Genomic DNA, 13,806 nt, shown 5'->3' with positions numbered 1-13,806 from the left:
AATTGCAACGTTTTAGCCATTTCCAACCTAAAGCCATAACCTAATGAGAGATCAAGTTTGACTTCCCTCACTTTTCAAAATTGAGATGAATTCCTTTATTCATTGGAATTGAACAAAAAACGACTTCCCCATAACAGTTGGTTTTTAGAGGTCACATACCATCGGTGGTAGCCCTCAGTTGGAAGGCAAAGTATTGGCATTGCAGTTCGTGATTTCCTTTCTAACTCGTTGGCAGTACCACAATTTTTCCACTCAACTATGTGATTTGCATTTTTTTCGATTCCCTGGGTGATGAAAAAACCAGCCGTCTTTGAGGTTGGCTATTTACCGCAGTGCTCATATGGAACTGCCATAAGGGGAAACCGCAAGACATAGCTCCACCAACTGTTCCTATAGATTAGGCTAATCAACAAAGCTAACATCAATGACAGATCCATAGCTAAGACATCAGTCATGGTCTGATACAAAAGGAATGATTGTCAATATCATTAAGAGCCTAGAGTGATGGGTGTTAAGAATAATCAGGGATACAATTGACTGTTATAGGATTGCCTTCTTTGATTAGTCATCCAAGATTGATTATTCAAATTCACTAGGTGGAAACAAACTAATATCTATAAAAGAGGTGAGAATAAGCAGCGTGAATTGACGATTTTATAATACTGTTTTAGGGAGTTGCTGCAGAAACTCCATATTCTCATATGGACAAACGCGAAATGGGGACTGAATCCAAAAATTGTACACTGAATAGAAGGAAACATAGCTTAGCCGACGATATTCGATACGATGGTGAACAAAAATTGAAAAGAACGGAGTTCATAGGACCACAATTAGGTGCCCTGAATTACACAAAATACCAAAAAATTGGACCTATAGGGAATTTGGTCAGCGGTCAAGCGGCAACGGCGTCGTGGTGTGACATAAGATTACCGCAATGAGTCCAGTGAACTCGCAGTTAACTACGCTGGAATCACATTTACAAGAGCTTTACAGAAAATACAAAATAAAAGTCAACCTATGTATCAACTGGGCAAAAGTGAGGCGATAATGGCTGGCAACTGGCTCCGCATTTCTCCTCTCCGTCCATCTACATGGCCAGACCAGGATCTTCCATGTTCGAAGACATAATCACATGTTCCCAAATAAGGAAACGTTTCAAAGCGAAAACAAGCTTCTAAAGAATATTTTTTCTTCTACCACGAATCATCCAAAATGAAGATATTCCTTTAGCAAAACCTTATCCAAACCGAGACAATAGGTTAGGTTAGGTGGTAGTCGGATGTATCAGGCTCACTTAGACTATTCAATCCATTGTGATACCACATTGGTAAACTTCTCTCTTATCACTGAGTGCTGCCCGATTCCATGTTAAGCTCAATGACAAGGGGCCTCCTTTTTATAGCCGAGTCCGAACGGCGTTCCACATTGCAGTGAAACCACTTAGAGGAGCTTTGAAATGCTCAGAAATGTCACCGGCATTACTTAGGTGGAATAATCCACCGCTGAAAAACGTTTTTTTTTTTGTGTTCGGTCGAAGCAGAAATAGAATCCACGACCTTGTGTATGCAAGGCGGGTATGCTAATCATTGCACCACGGTGGCTACCGAGACAATGATCGATGATATGAGAAATAGAGAAAAAGCTTTAATGGAAACTAATTTCAGACACTATCTCTGAGAGAGACGGCACACTGGTTTATAGGGAGAATGAGAACGTACGAAGGAGTATCACGACATAACACTTGGACGAAGCTATACAACATTCAACTCGCCGGAAATCGATGCGATCTCCTAAAGACGAGATGACTTAGATTTCCATGTAAAGCTTGTCAGAAAGCTAGAGTGATATTCATATCTAAACCTGTAGAGGCAATATGCACGATTCCTAATGACTACCGCCCGATTAGTCTGGCATGTCTCTAACATTCAAGTCGCCGGAACACGATGGAATCTCCTCAACAAGAGATGTCTTAAGATCCATGTACCCCTAAAATCTTGACAGAAAGCTATTGCGGTCCTCATACTTAAACCTGGAGAGCCGATATCCACGACTCCGATTGCTTGCCGCCCGATAAGTTTGACATCTCTCCTACTAAAGCCCATAGAACGAGTGAGTTACTACGTTAAGAAGAGATTTTCCGAGGATGTTCGGAATGCTGTTATGTTCTGAAGGCTTCCATGTCGATAAGTGTGACATCAAATAACGATGATAGCAAGCGGGATCTGGAACGCCATGTCACAGTTTAATAAACACCCCTATGTTAAGAGAAGATTATGCTACGACTTCTGTAAATGGAAGTTCCAACGATCCAATGCGCCCAAATAGCTTAACACGTGGATCGGAAACTTTTTGGTGTCTATTGGTGAAAACGATAGAATATCGATAAAAGCAGGAACCGTACTATAGTTCAACCAAATGCCGGGGAACAATACCATTCGGGAGGGAAATTTCGAGCTAATAATGAATGCGAATCGAGTATGGCGACACTGAAAGCTAATAGATCTTTAACTCGGACACTTTTCTCTCTCTCTCTCTCTGGGACCATGGAACGAGGATATAAATTAGGATCGTGAGCAAGATTGTACAGTTTAAGAGCCACGTCTATGTAAAGAGAAGGTACTGCTCCCACTACTCGACCCTAGTACGGGATCTGAAACGTCGTGCCACAGTTTAAGAATCACACCTATGTTAAGAGAAGATTATGCTACGACTTCTGTAGATGGAAGTTGGAACTATCCAATGCGTCCAAATAGCACCTGGATCGGCAATTTTCCATCTCTCCTACTGAAAACCATAGATCATGGAGAAATGGCAGGAAATTCTGGAGCAGAATTTCGAGAAATAACTGAATGCGCAGCATAGTTCAACACGGACACAAGACCCATAAAGAATATACCCATACCTAAACCCAGAGTCGGGTATAGCGACACTGAAATGTAATAGATCTTTAACTCGGACACTTCACCCTCTCTCTCTCTTTGAGAGCCATGGGACAATGACATAAATCAGGATCTCGATCAAGATACTACAGTTTAACCCTCTAATGCATGATTTATTTTGCCAGCTGATTAAATATTCAATGTTAACGACACAAAAGTAAGAAAACGAAACAAGAATAATTTATGTGGTAAAATTCAGTATATGCTGCAAAGCCTCTTGGACAGATTTTACTAAGTTCTCTTTTTATTTTATCCATTTTTGTTGTCTTAAGGTGCATTTTACTAAAAGCTTCCTGATTTTACGAAGCCCGCCTAAAGGCGGGATTATGCATTAGAGGGTTAAGCGTCACATCTATGTGAAGAAAATATTCTCCTCCGACTACTCGACCCCAATACCAGTCATTATGGAAAGCGGATTAGGAACGCCATGACTATGGTAATACTTTTGAAGATGGAAGTTCGTATGCGCCCAAAATAGCTCAACAACTATATCGGTAAGTTTTCTATTTCTTCTACTGAAAACCGTAGATCATGGATTAATGCTAGGAAACGTACTCTAGTTCAACCGGCTGCCGGAGAACAATACGGTTCTGGTGCAGAATTTCGAGCAATAACTGAATGCGCAGGATGGTTCAACATGGACACGAGACCTAGGAAGATATTCATACCTAAACCTATAGCCCAAGTATGGCGACACTGAAAGGTAATAGATCTTTAAGTAGGAAACATCTCTCTCTCTCTCTCTATCTTTCTCTATTAGAGGACAATAGGGCGAGTAAAATGCTACAGTTTAAGCACCGCAAGTATGTGAGGGGAAAATCCTACTCGATCCTAATACGGGTTTTTAGGTGGAATTTTAAGCCTATTACGGTGCCGGTGATAACCATTTATAAACCTGTGAAGGCGTGTTCACCGCTCATTTTGTCTTCGGACCACTACGTCTAGTCTATGCTACTGAAAACTATGGAATGATTATAATAATCCGGATCTCGGGCAAGATGCAACAGTTTAAGCTAGGAAATGTGGATTATCTACTCCTTAGTATTTCATATTTCCACTTTCTAAATTAAAGGTTGTTCACTTGGTTGGAACCATAAGGGATTATTGTCGTATCTTGAGAAAGTTTTGGAACACTTTTAACATTTTTAAAGTTCTCTTCAAGAAAATTATTGCCGTGCTCTAAAGATCTCTAAAAACAGCATATATTGTAACTTTAGTTCGGGGAAGCCTCCAGTAATACCTAGAAGGCTTTCCGGAAGAATCTGATAATCAAACAGTCATCGTTTTCAAGTGGACTCTGGCGAATGAAAATATTTTCCATACTATTAACAATTAACCCAGGGCCCATCTTAGTTGTGAACACCCTATTGACATATAACCGACGGTGATGTATAACATAATTAGTTTACAACACTTTCTCACTCTTGCAACATTTTCCTACGACTAAAGTATTCTATTGTACTACAAAAATCATGACCTCCTATAGCTCTTTCATCAGTAACTTCAAAAAGATTATCATGGTTGTCTTTGTTTTCTACTATTCCTTCACAACATCTGTTGATCCTATCCCCCTATTCTGGTCCATACTCCCACATCGCACTCTATCGAGAGTTCAAATCTCTTCATGGGAAACAATCAAATTGTCTATGCCCTGTTGGTATATGCACACACTCACAAAAGGAATACCGCCAAAGTTTATTTACTGCAGACATTGAGTAGGCTATTCGGAGTTTTATGTACTTGAGAAAAACAAAAAAAACAGACAGCCGCCAAACATGGCACAATAACGAAAGGTCACGCATAAATAAAAGCCCAGATATTGTAAACCATAAACCAAGTAACAGAGTACCAAATAAGGAAATCAGCCTCCATATAGGCTATAAGGAAAAACAATTGAACGGTAATCCCAAATCTGCAATCAGGAAAAAAGGAGAAAAGATATCTATGTCGTCAATCAATGGCAAGAGCAAAGAATGATGGCCACGGTATCCATTAACCAAAGAAGGAATATTAGCCAAATGGTTGGAAAAATGGAATTAGAAAAATAAAGCTGAGGCATATGTGAAGGGGATTCGAAAAAGTTCACTAGAGTAGCTACTTATATTATTGATCTTGGGAAATCCCAAATCTACAGTCAGAAAAAGGGGAAAAATATCTGTGTCTACAATCAATAGGAAGAGTGAAGAATAATGGCCAGGGTATCCATTAGAAGGAATATTGGCAAACTGTTTGTGCAAATGGAATAAAAATATATGTGAAGGAGGTTTAAAAAGATTACGAGGTCTTAAAATAGTTTCCGAAGACCTTCATGATCGGGCGCCAATCCAAAATCCATTATTCAAAATGTAACTTTGTTTTAAAAGGTTTTTTTCATTTGAAAGACATTAGAAAATTTTTCTCATAACCCTATTGCAGGATCCTTTTAAATTTATGGTTTAACTCATATATAACAACTCTTCTTAAAATGTTGTCGGACATGGATCGCTACTCCGTATGAAATCTAAAATAGAGAAGTTATTGTCTATTGAATTAAAACTAAAATGGTAAATCATTTGCAGCATCATCTTACATAACTTTAGTTGACACATTTTGTAAAAGCCTCCACGCCACGGTTGCCACAGTTGGTAGAACTCTACCACAAATGGTAGAATTTCTACAGTTCGGTAGATTGGTAGAATTCTTGATGTTTTGGATGATTTTGCAAAATATTCTTCTTAAACTAAGAGGTACAACACATATTTCCCTTAAGAATAAAAATGTAGACTAAATTTTCTATGGAATTAAAAGTTTTGACAAAATTTTCTATGGAATTAAAAGTTTTGACAAAATTTTCTATCAAAATAAAATTTTGTAAAGAAATAAAATATTGACAAAAATTTGTAAAGAAATAAAATTTCGACAAAATTTTTTATGGAAACAAAATTTTGACAAAAATTTTTGTAGAAATAAAATTTCGACAAAATTTTCTATAGAAATAAAATTTTGAGAAAATTTTCTAAGTCAATTAAATTTTAGCAAAATTTTCTAAAGAAATAAAATTTTAACAAAAATTTCTAAAGAAATAAAATTTTAACAAAAATTTCTATGGAAATAAAATTTTAACAAAATTTTCTATAGAAATAAAATTTTGAGAACATTTTCTATAGAAATAAAATTTCGACAAAATTTTTCTATAGAAATAAAATCTTGACAAAATTTCTTATGAAAAGGAAATTTTGACAAAATTTTTTATAAAAATACAATTTCGAAAAACAATTTATATAAATAAAATTTTAACAAAATTTTCTAAAGAAATAAAATTTTGACAACATTTTATGAAGAAATAAAACTTTGGCAAATTTTTCCAAAAAAATAATATTTCGACAAAACTTTTCTATAGAAATAAAATTTTGACAAAATTTCTTATGAAAAGGAAATTTTGACAAAATTTTTTATAAAAAAATTTTTTATAAAAATAAAAAAATTTTGACAAAATTTTCTAAAGAAATAAAATTTTGAAAAATGTTCTAAAGAAATAAAATTTTGACAACATTTTATGAAGAAATAAAACTTTGACAAATTTTTCCAAAAAATAATATTTTGACAACATTTTCTATAGAAATAAAATTTTGACAAAATTTCTTAAGAAAAGGAAATTTTGACAAAATTTTTTTATAAAAAAAAAAAAATCGAAAAAAATTTCATATAAATAAAATTTTGACAAAATGTTCTAAAGAAATAAAATTTTGAAAAATGTTAAAGAAATAAAATTTTGACAACATTTTATGAAGAAATAAAACTTTGATAAAATTTTTCCAAAAAAATAATATTTTGACAAAATTTTAACAAAATTTCTTATGAAAAGGAAATTTTGACAAAATTTTTTATAAAAATAAAATTTCGAAAAAAATTTATATAAATAAAATTTTGACAAAATTTTCTGAAGAAATAAAATTTTGAAAAATGTTCTAAAGAAATAAAATTTTGTAAACATTTTATGAAGAAATAAAACTTTGATAAATTTTTCCAAAAAAACAATATTTTGACAAAATTTTTCTATAGAAATAAAATTTTGACAAAATTTCTTATGGAAAGGAAATTTTGACAAAATTTTTTATAAAAATAAAATTTCGAAAAAAATTTATATAAATAAAATTGTGACAAAATTTTCTGAAGAAATAAAATTTTGAAAAATGTTCTAAAGAAATAAAATTTTGACAACATTTTATGAAGAAATAAAACTTTGACAAATTTTTCCAAAAAAATTATATTTCGACAAAATTTTTCTATAGAAATAAAATTTTGACAAAATATCTTATGAAAAGGAAATTTTGACAAATTTTTTATAAAAATAAAATTTCGAAAAAAATTTTAAATAAACAAAATTTTGACAAAATTTTCTAAAGAAATAAAATTTTGAAAAATGTTCTAAAGAAATAAAATTTTGACAACATTTTATGAAGAAATAAAACTTTGACAAATTTTTCCAAAAAATAATATTTCGACAAAATTTTTCTTTAGAAATAAAATTTTGACAAAGTTTCTTATGGAAAGGAAATTTTGACAACATTTTTTTTAAAAACAAAATTTCGAAAAAAATTTATATAAATAAAATTTCGAAAAAATTTTATATAAATAAAATTTTGAAAACTGTTATAAAGAAATAAAATGTTGACAACATTTTATAAAGAAATAAAACTTTGCCAAATTTTTTTAAAAAATAATATTTTGACAAAATTTTCTAAAGAAATGTTATTTTGACAAAATTTTGTATAGAAATCAAAATTTTGACAAAATGTTCTAAGAAATAATATTTTAACAAAATTTTCTAAGGAAATAAAATTTTGACACAAATTTCCTAAAAAATAAAATTTTGACCAACTTTCAAAAGAAATAAAATCTTTAACGAATGTGGTTAATTTTTCTCTCTCTCCGCAAATGTAAAAAACATTTTTTCATACTCACCACAATATTTTGATAAAAAACTTCAAAATAGTAATTTTTATTTGGAAGATTTTTGGTATTTTTTTTTAAGTTTTTGGGCACGAGTGGCATCCGTGCTCGGGAGCCGAAACAATTGTCAAAAATTTAGGTTTCTGTCAGATAAGACTAAAGAAATTTAAAATCCCTATTTTACTACCGTATTATTCTCTTAACCTTCTTCATCATAATCTTACCTAACTTTTATTGAGATTGTTTGTAAAGGTCTTCATGATCGGGCGCCAAATTTTTGGTATTACCAAAACTTTAATTTTGTATGAGAATAAATTATTTTAGTGCTTATTATTATGATCGCTTTATATTATAATCCTCTTAACCCTATGGAGTTTAACTCATATTTTCTCATCACCAGCTTTTTTGTATGTAATAATGTAATAACACTAAAATCGATTTCATTCACTACCGATGGTCAAATACGTGATGTTATGTTAAATTTTAAATCTATTTCGTTTTAGAGTATCAGCTTCTGTCTACCGCAGCAAATCATAAGTTAGAATTATAAAAAACAGAATTTCCGACACGTTTTCAGTTCAACTTGCAGCATCAAAGTAAAATGCAATTCAACGTTAACCCAAAAAACGCACTGAAACTAACTCAACAGAAAGAATAAAACAACAGCAGCCATAATAGCTATGAAATTCATTATTTATTGAATATGAATGGGAATATGGGAAAAAAATGATGTAGCCGAAACCAAAAGACACTAAGTGAGAAATATATCTGACGTTTGTAGTATAAGTGAGACCCCCTCCCCAGTGGATTGGTTGGTAAGTTCATCGGTACTATACCAACTGGATATTGGCTTCTTCATTTGCATATGGCCACAAATTGGCGAAGAGGCTATTACCAGCTACCACCACGATCGACAATGACTGCTGAAGCGTGATGGTAATTGTTTTCACGAACAACAAAGAAAGAACTAAGCCACGCAGTAGCTAGCATTTGTTGAGAAACAAACATATGCTGGATATGTTATGTTTTATACCCTATATTAATGGGGCCTGGTAATTTCGTTTCAAAAATTTTTAATAGAATTCCTGAGAAAAAAATATGCAAAGCATGAAGTTTGAGAAAAAGTGAATATGGTAGATGAAAGTAATTAACTTATCATCATTATTTTATTATAGAGTTAAAAATAGTAAAAATATACGTTTCTAGTAAGCCATTCAGAACAGATTCTGAGAATTATGCCGTTCATCTGGCTGATGGATAATGACAGGGGGTCTAATTGAAGTTTAGCAAAGAAAACTTCAATCAATTATCCTGAATTTCATCATTGAGACCTGATATTGGAGTGGAGAACTATCGGTTTTTAAATAGGAAGAAAATATTTAAATATCCGACAACAGATTTTGGGATAAGCGATAAAAAATTTCGGCCAATATCATAAAAGATAAAAACTTTATCCTATTGCAATTTTTTTCGGACATAGTTAGGAGGGGCATACATGATTGGCTTAATGGTCAGATCTACAAAATCGTGGGTATCTGAGGGTTTGTCACTTTTGGATTATCAAATCTGATTGGATTTTTTAATGTGGTGAGTGAATTTGGATCATTTCACTAATAGAAAAAGTTAACGAAATGTGTCGTTAAAAATCAGCCAATGAAACAAATTCGTTCATAGAACGATTTGTTTTTCGTTAATATAACGAATTTTCTGCAAATCAACGTAACGTTTCGTACTATTAACGAATATTTTCATTGTATTAATGAAAATGTTTCGTTATATAAATGAAAATTTTTTCGTTGGCTGACTTTTAATGAAATTTTCTTTGTGTGTTTGATACTGATCCCAAGCAATTTTTATACCTCATACGTGGTTCAGAAAAATATCGTTCCTCTTGTCATTATTAGAAATCGTTTTTTTTTCTTTTCTTAAAATCATGGACACATTTCTGCGTCATGACAAAATGTTAATTTAATCCAAACATCATAATTTTGTATACAATAATTATAAAAAATAAAAAATAATAATTTCTGTGATTTACTGAAAATCAAAATGGAACAAAACTAGGATTAAAATATCGCCTAAGTTCTTCGGATGTCTGCTCGTGTAGGGAGGCACATCGCTTTGCGCTACTTTTTGCAAAATCATCATAATTCATCCATTTTCTTGGAATATTCCGAGAAGATATATGGACACATTATTAATATTAATTAAAAAGTCAATTTATGATACTAAATTTGCTTTAAAACATGAAGGGGATATATACAGAAAACGGGCCACAATCACGGTTTCCACTCGACCTAAAATAATCTAGCAAAATTTTGAGAAAATTTTACCAAAAAAACTATCAAACAAAAAAATATTATTTTGCAAAATTTTATTTCTATAAAAATTTTAGTAAAAATTTTATTTCTATAAAAATTTTAGTGAAAATTATATTTCTATAAAAATTTTAGTGACAATTTTATTTCTATAAAAATTTTAGTGAAAATTCCTATAGAAAATTTTTTCAAACTTCTACTTATATAGAAAATTTTGTCAAATTTTTATTGTGTAGAAAATTTTGTTAAAATTTTATTTCTATAGGAAATTTTATAAAAATTTTCTTCCTATATAAAATTTTATTTCCATACAATATTTTATCAACATTTTATTTCTATAGAAAATTTTCTCAAAATTTTATTTCTATAGAAAATGTTATCAACATTTTATTTTTATAAAAAATAAAATGTTGCCAAAATCTTATTTCTATAAAAAACGTTTACTAAAGTTTTATTTCTATATTAAATGTTGCCTAAATTTCAATTCCATAGAAAAGTTTGTCAAAATTTTTTCTATAAAAAATTTTTATCAAAATTTTATTTTTATATAAAGTTTTGACAAAATTTTATTTCTATAGAAAACTTTGTCAAAATTTTATTTCTATATAAAAGTTTGTCAAATTTTTATTCCTATAAAAATATTTGTCAAAATTTTATTTCTATAGAAAATGTTATCAACATTTTATTTTGATAAAAAATAAAATTTTGCCAAAATCTTATTTTTATAAAAATTTTTACCAAAGTTTTATTTCTGTATAGAATTTTGCCAAAAGTTCATTTCTATAGAAAATTTTGTCAAAATTTGTTCTATAGAAAATTTTGTCCAAATTTTTTCTATATAAAATTTTGCCAAAATTTCCTTTCTATAGAAAATTTTGTCAAAATTTTTTCTATATAAACTTTTGCCAAAATTTCATTTTTATATAAAATTTTGCCAAAATTTCATTTCTATAGAAAATTTTGTCAAAATTTTATTTCTATAGAAAATTTTGTCAAAATTTTTTCAATATAAAATTTGTGAAGTACCTCTTAGTTCGAGAGGAATATTTTGCAAAATCTACCAAAACATCAATAATTCTACCAATGTACCAAACAGTAAAAATTCTACCATTTTTTGTAGAATTCTATAGAAAATTTTGTCAAAACTTGTTATATAGAAAATTTTGTCAAAATTTGTTCTATATAAAATTTTACCAAAATTTCATTTCCAATAGAAAATAATTAATCAAGCTTGAGATCGTTTTTTGTATGTATTGGTTTCTTTATTTTTCAATATTTCGCAATTACATTGAATTGCTTCATCAGGAGTCGATCTATAATAAAAGTGGTTTGATAATTTTTAATCATGTAAAATTCTTTCTCAAAATTGTTTTTAAAAACAAATAATTTTAGTGGTAATAACAGCTATTGGTTTTAGTTTACAAATTTTTTATAAATAATTAAAGATTTTAATACTTTTTTTTTAATACTAAAACCAATAGCTGTTATTACCACTAAAATTATTTGTTTTTAAAAACAATTTTGAGAAAGAATTTTACATGATTAAAAATTATCAAACCACTTTTATTATAGATCGACTCCTGATGAAGCAATTCAATGTAATTGCGAAATATTGAAAAATAAAGAAACCAATACATACAAAAAACGATCTCAAGCTTGATTAATTATTTTCTATTGGAAAAAAGAAAGATCGAATAAAATCAAAATTTCTAATTAAAATTTCATTTCTATATAACATTTTGCCAAAATTTCGTTTCTATAGAAAACTTTGTCAAGATTTTTTCTATATAAAATTTTGCCAAAATTTCATTTCTACAGAAAATTTTGTCATAATTTTATTTCTTTAACAATTTGTGAAGTACCTCTTAGTTGGAGAGGAATATTTTGCAAAATCTACCAATACATCAAGAATTCTGCCAATGTACCAAACAGTAAAAATTCTACCATTTTTTGTAGAATTCTATTAACCCCAGCGTACTTCTTCCATTTGGAAATTTTTACTTAAAGTCCTCCCATCTCAAGAAAAAAGAAGAAATATTTTAAAATGTTAATTCACCCTACCTTTGACTCAAAATTTTCCAATTTACCCGAATATTTGTTTTACTCCAATTAGTATCCGATTTCACACAAATTTTAATGATGGAATACCATCCACCATTATAGACTCCAAACTGTCACAATTACATTTTTAAATACGATTTGAGCTAGTTAAATTTTTTCTGCAGTAAAGCCTAAAGGTTGTGTTACATACCATGCATTAAGGCGTCAGTTGATAGAAGAGTTGCATTTTCTCTTTGAAAGCAAAGGTTTTGTTAGAGTGCTTTAAACTGAAAAAAATCAACCCTTCCATCAACGCACGGATTAACGCATGATATGTAACCCAACCTTAATAATTTAAATTCAACCTTAATAATTTAAATCCATTATTTAAGAAAATCCTAGTACAATTAAAGAAATTTTCAAAATATTTTTTTTTCTAATATTCAACAGCAAAGTAGCGGCTACATCTAGTCGCTGTAAACCCTCTCATTACACTTATTTCATTATTCACGTTATTTAGCCATGATTTGCAAATTTCTGGGCTGATGAGAAAAACAAAAAACAAAACAACATGTGCTACAGAAATATGCTAACAAAAGATTTCTTTTCTGTTTTCGGGTCAGTGAGTGCAGGAAAAAAAACGAACATTAGATAGAATATATGGAGCTATAAATTATCAACAGTACACAAAAGAAAAATAAAGAAAATAAATTGAAGACATAATGGTTCACCGCTAAGAACTTAAAAAAAAATAAATTGGAATTAAAAAAGTAATAAAATGAAAAGAATAAAAATAAAAATAGAACGATCTATAAACGAAATCATTAGCCAGTTGCTAATATGAATAGTAACACTTCAAGGTAAAAACAAAAGATAAATTGTAAATAACCACATTGATGGAGAGAAGGAGATATGAATAAAGAATTATTTCAAAGACCATAAATTCTTCGCCGACAATGCTTGATGGCTTCAAAATAAAATCTAAAGCAATTTTCCGGCATTTATCTTAGCCTCAAAACTGTGTCAATCACATGCGGTTAGAGTTTAGTGGTTTCCGATACTTAAAACAAACGACAACTATGATATTAAAGGGGGCCACCACCTAGGTGACATAATAATAAGAGTATTTGTTTCATTGAGATGTCTGCTAATGCAACAATATCGTATTCATCATTATAAATACTCACAATACTGAACTAACGATGTCGTTTGTTGTCCTACTAAACCGTTTTGTGTGGTGCGTAGTAAACCACATGATGGTGAGTGAGTAAATGAATAACAATTTTAAAGCGGCCATGTTTTGTATACAGATCACTTTGTAGTGAAACAATTGTTTTTGTAACAAAACCAGCAAAAAATCTTTATAGTGTGTCTATATTTTTATTGTAAATAATACGTGTTGAAAATTTTTAATTAACACCCCGACAAAATACCTCTTTATCGAATAGAAAAACAACAAAAGATTTTTGCTTTAAATATGCCTATTTGATTTTTTGAAGGTTGCTAAAAGCCAAAAATTTCATAATCTCTACTCTTTTTCCCATCAAAGAGCCATTAAGGATTTTTTTAATACACAA

At 30.2% G+C, this 13,806-nt stretch overlaps 1 protein-coding gene across 1 annotated transcript in view; it reads right to left on the bottom strand.

The window, feature by feature from the left end:
• Positions 1–13,806, bottom strand: part of mdu (mitotic spindle positioning protein meduse) — a 93,540-nt gene that overhangs the window by 6,908 nt on the left and 72,826 nt on the right. The gene's annotated exons all lie outside the window — the stretch shown is intronic.

The sequence above is a fragment of the Haematobia irritans genome, chromosome 3 (genome assembly GCF_050003625.1).
Source record: "Haematobia irritans isolate KBUSLIRL chromosome 3, ASM5000362v1, whole genome shotgun sequence".
In the NCBI taxonomy this organism is placed as follows: Eukaryota; Metazoa; Arthropoda; class Insecta; order Diptera; family Muscidae; genus Haematobia; species Haematobia irritans.
Note: the sequence above shows the minus strand (reverse complement) of the source record. Positions and strands in the feature narration are given on the sequence as shown.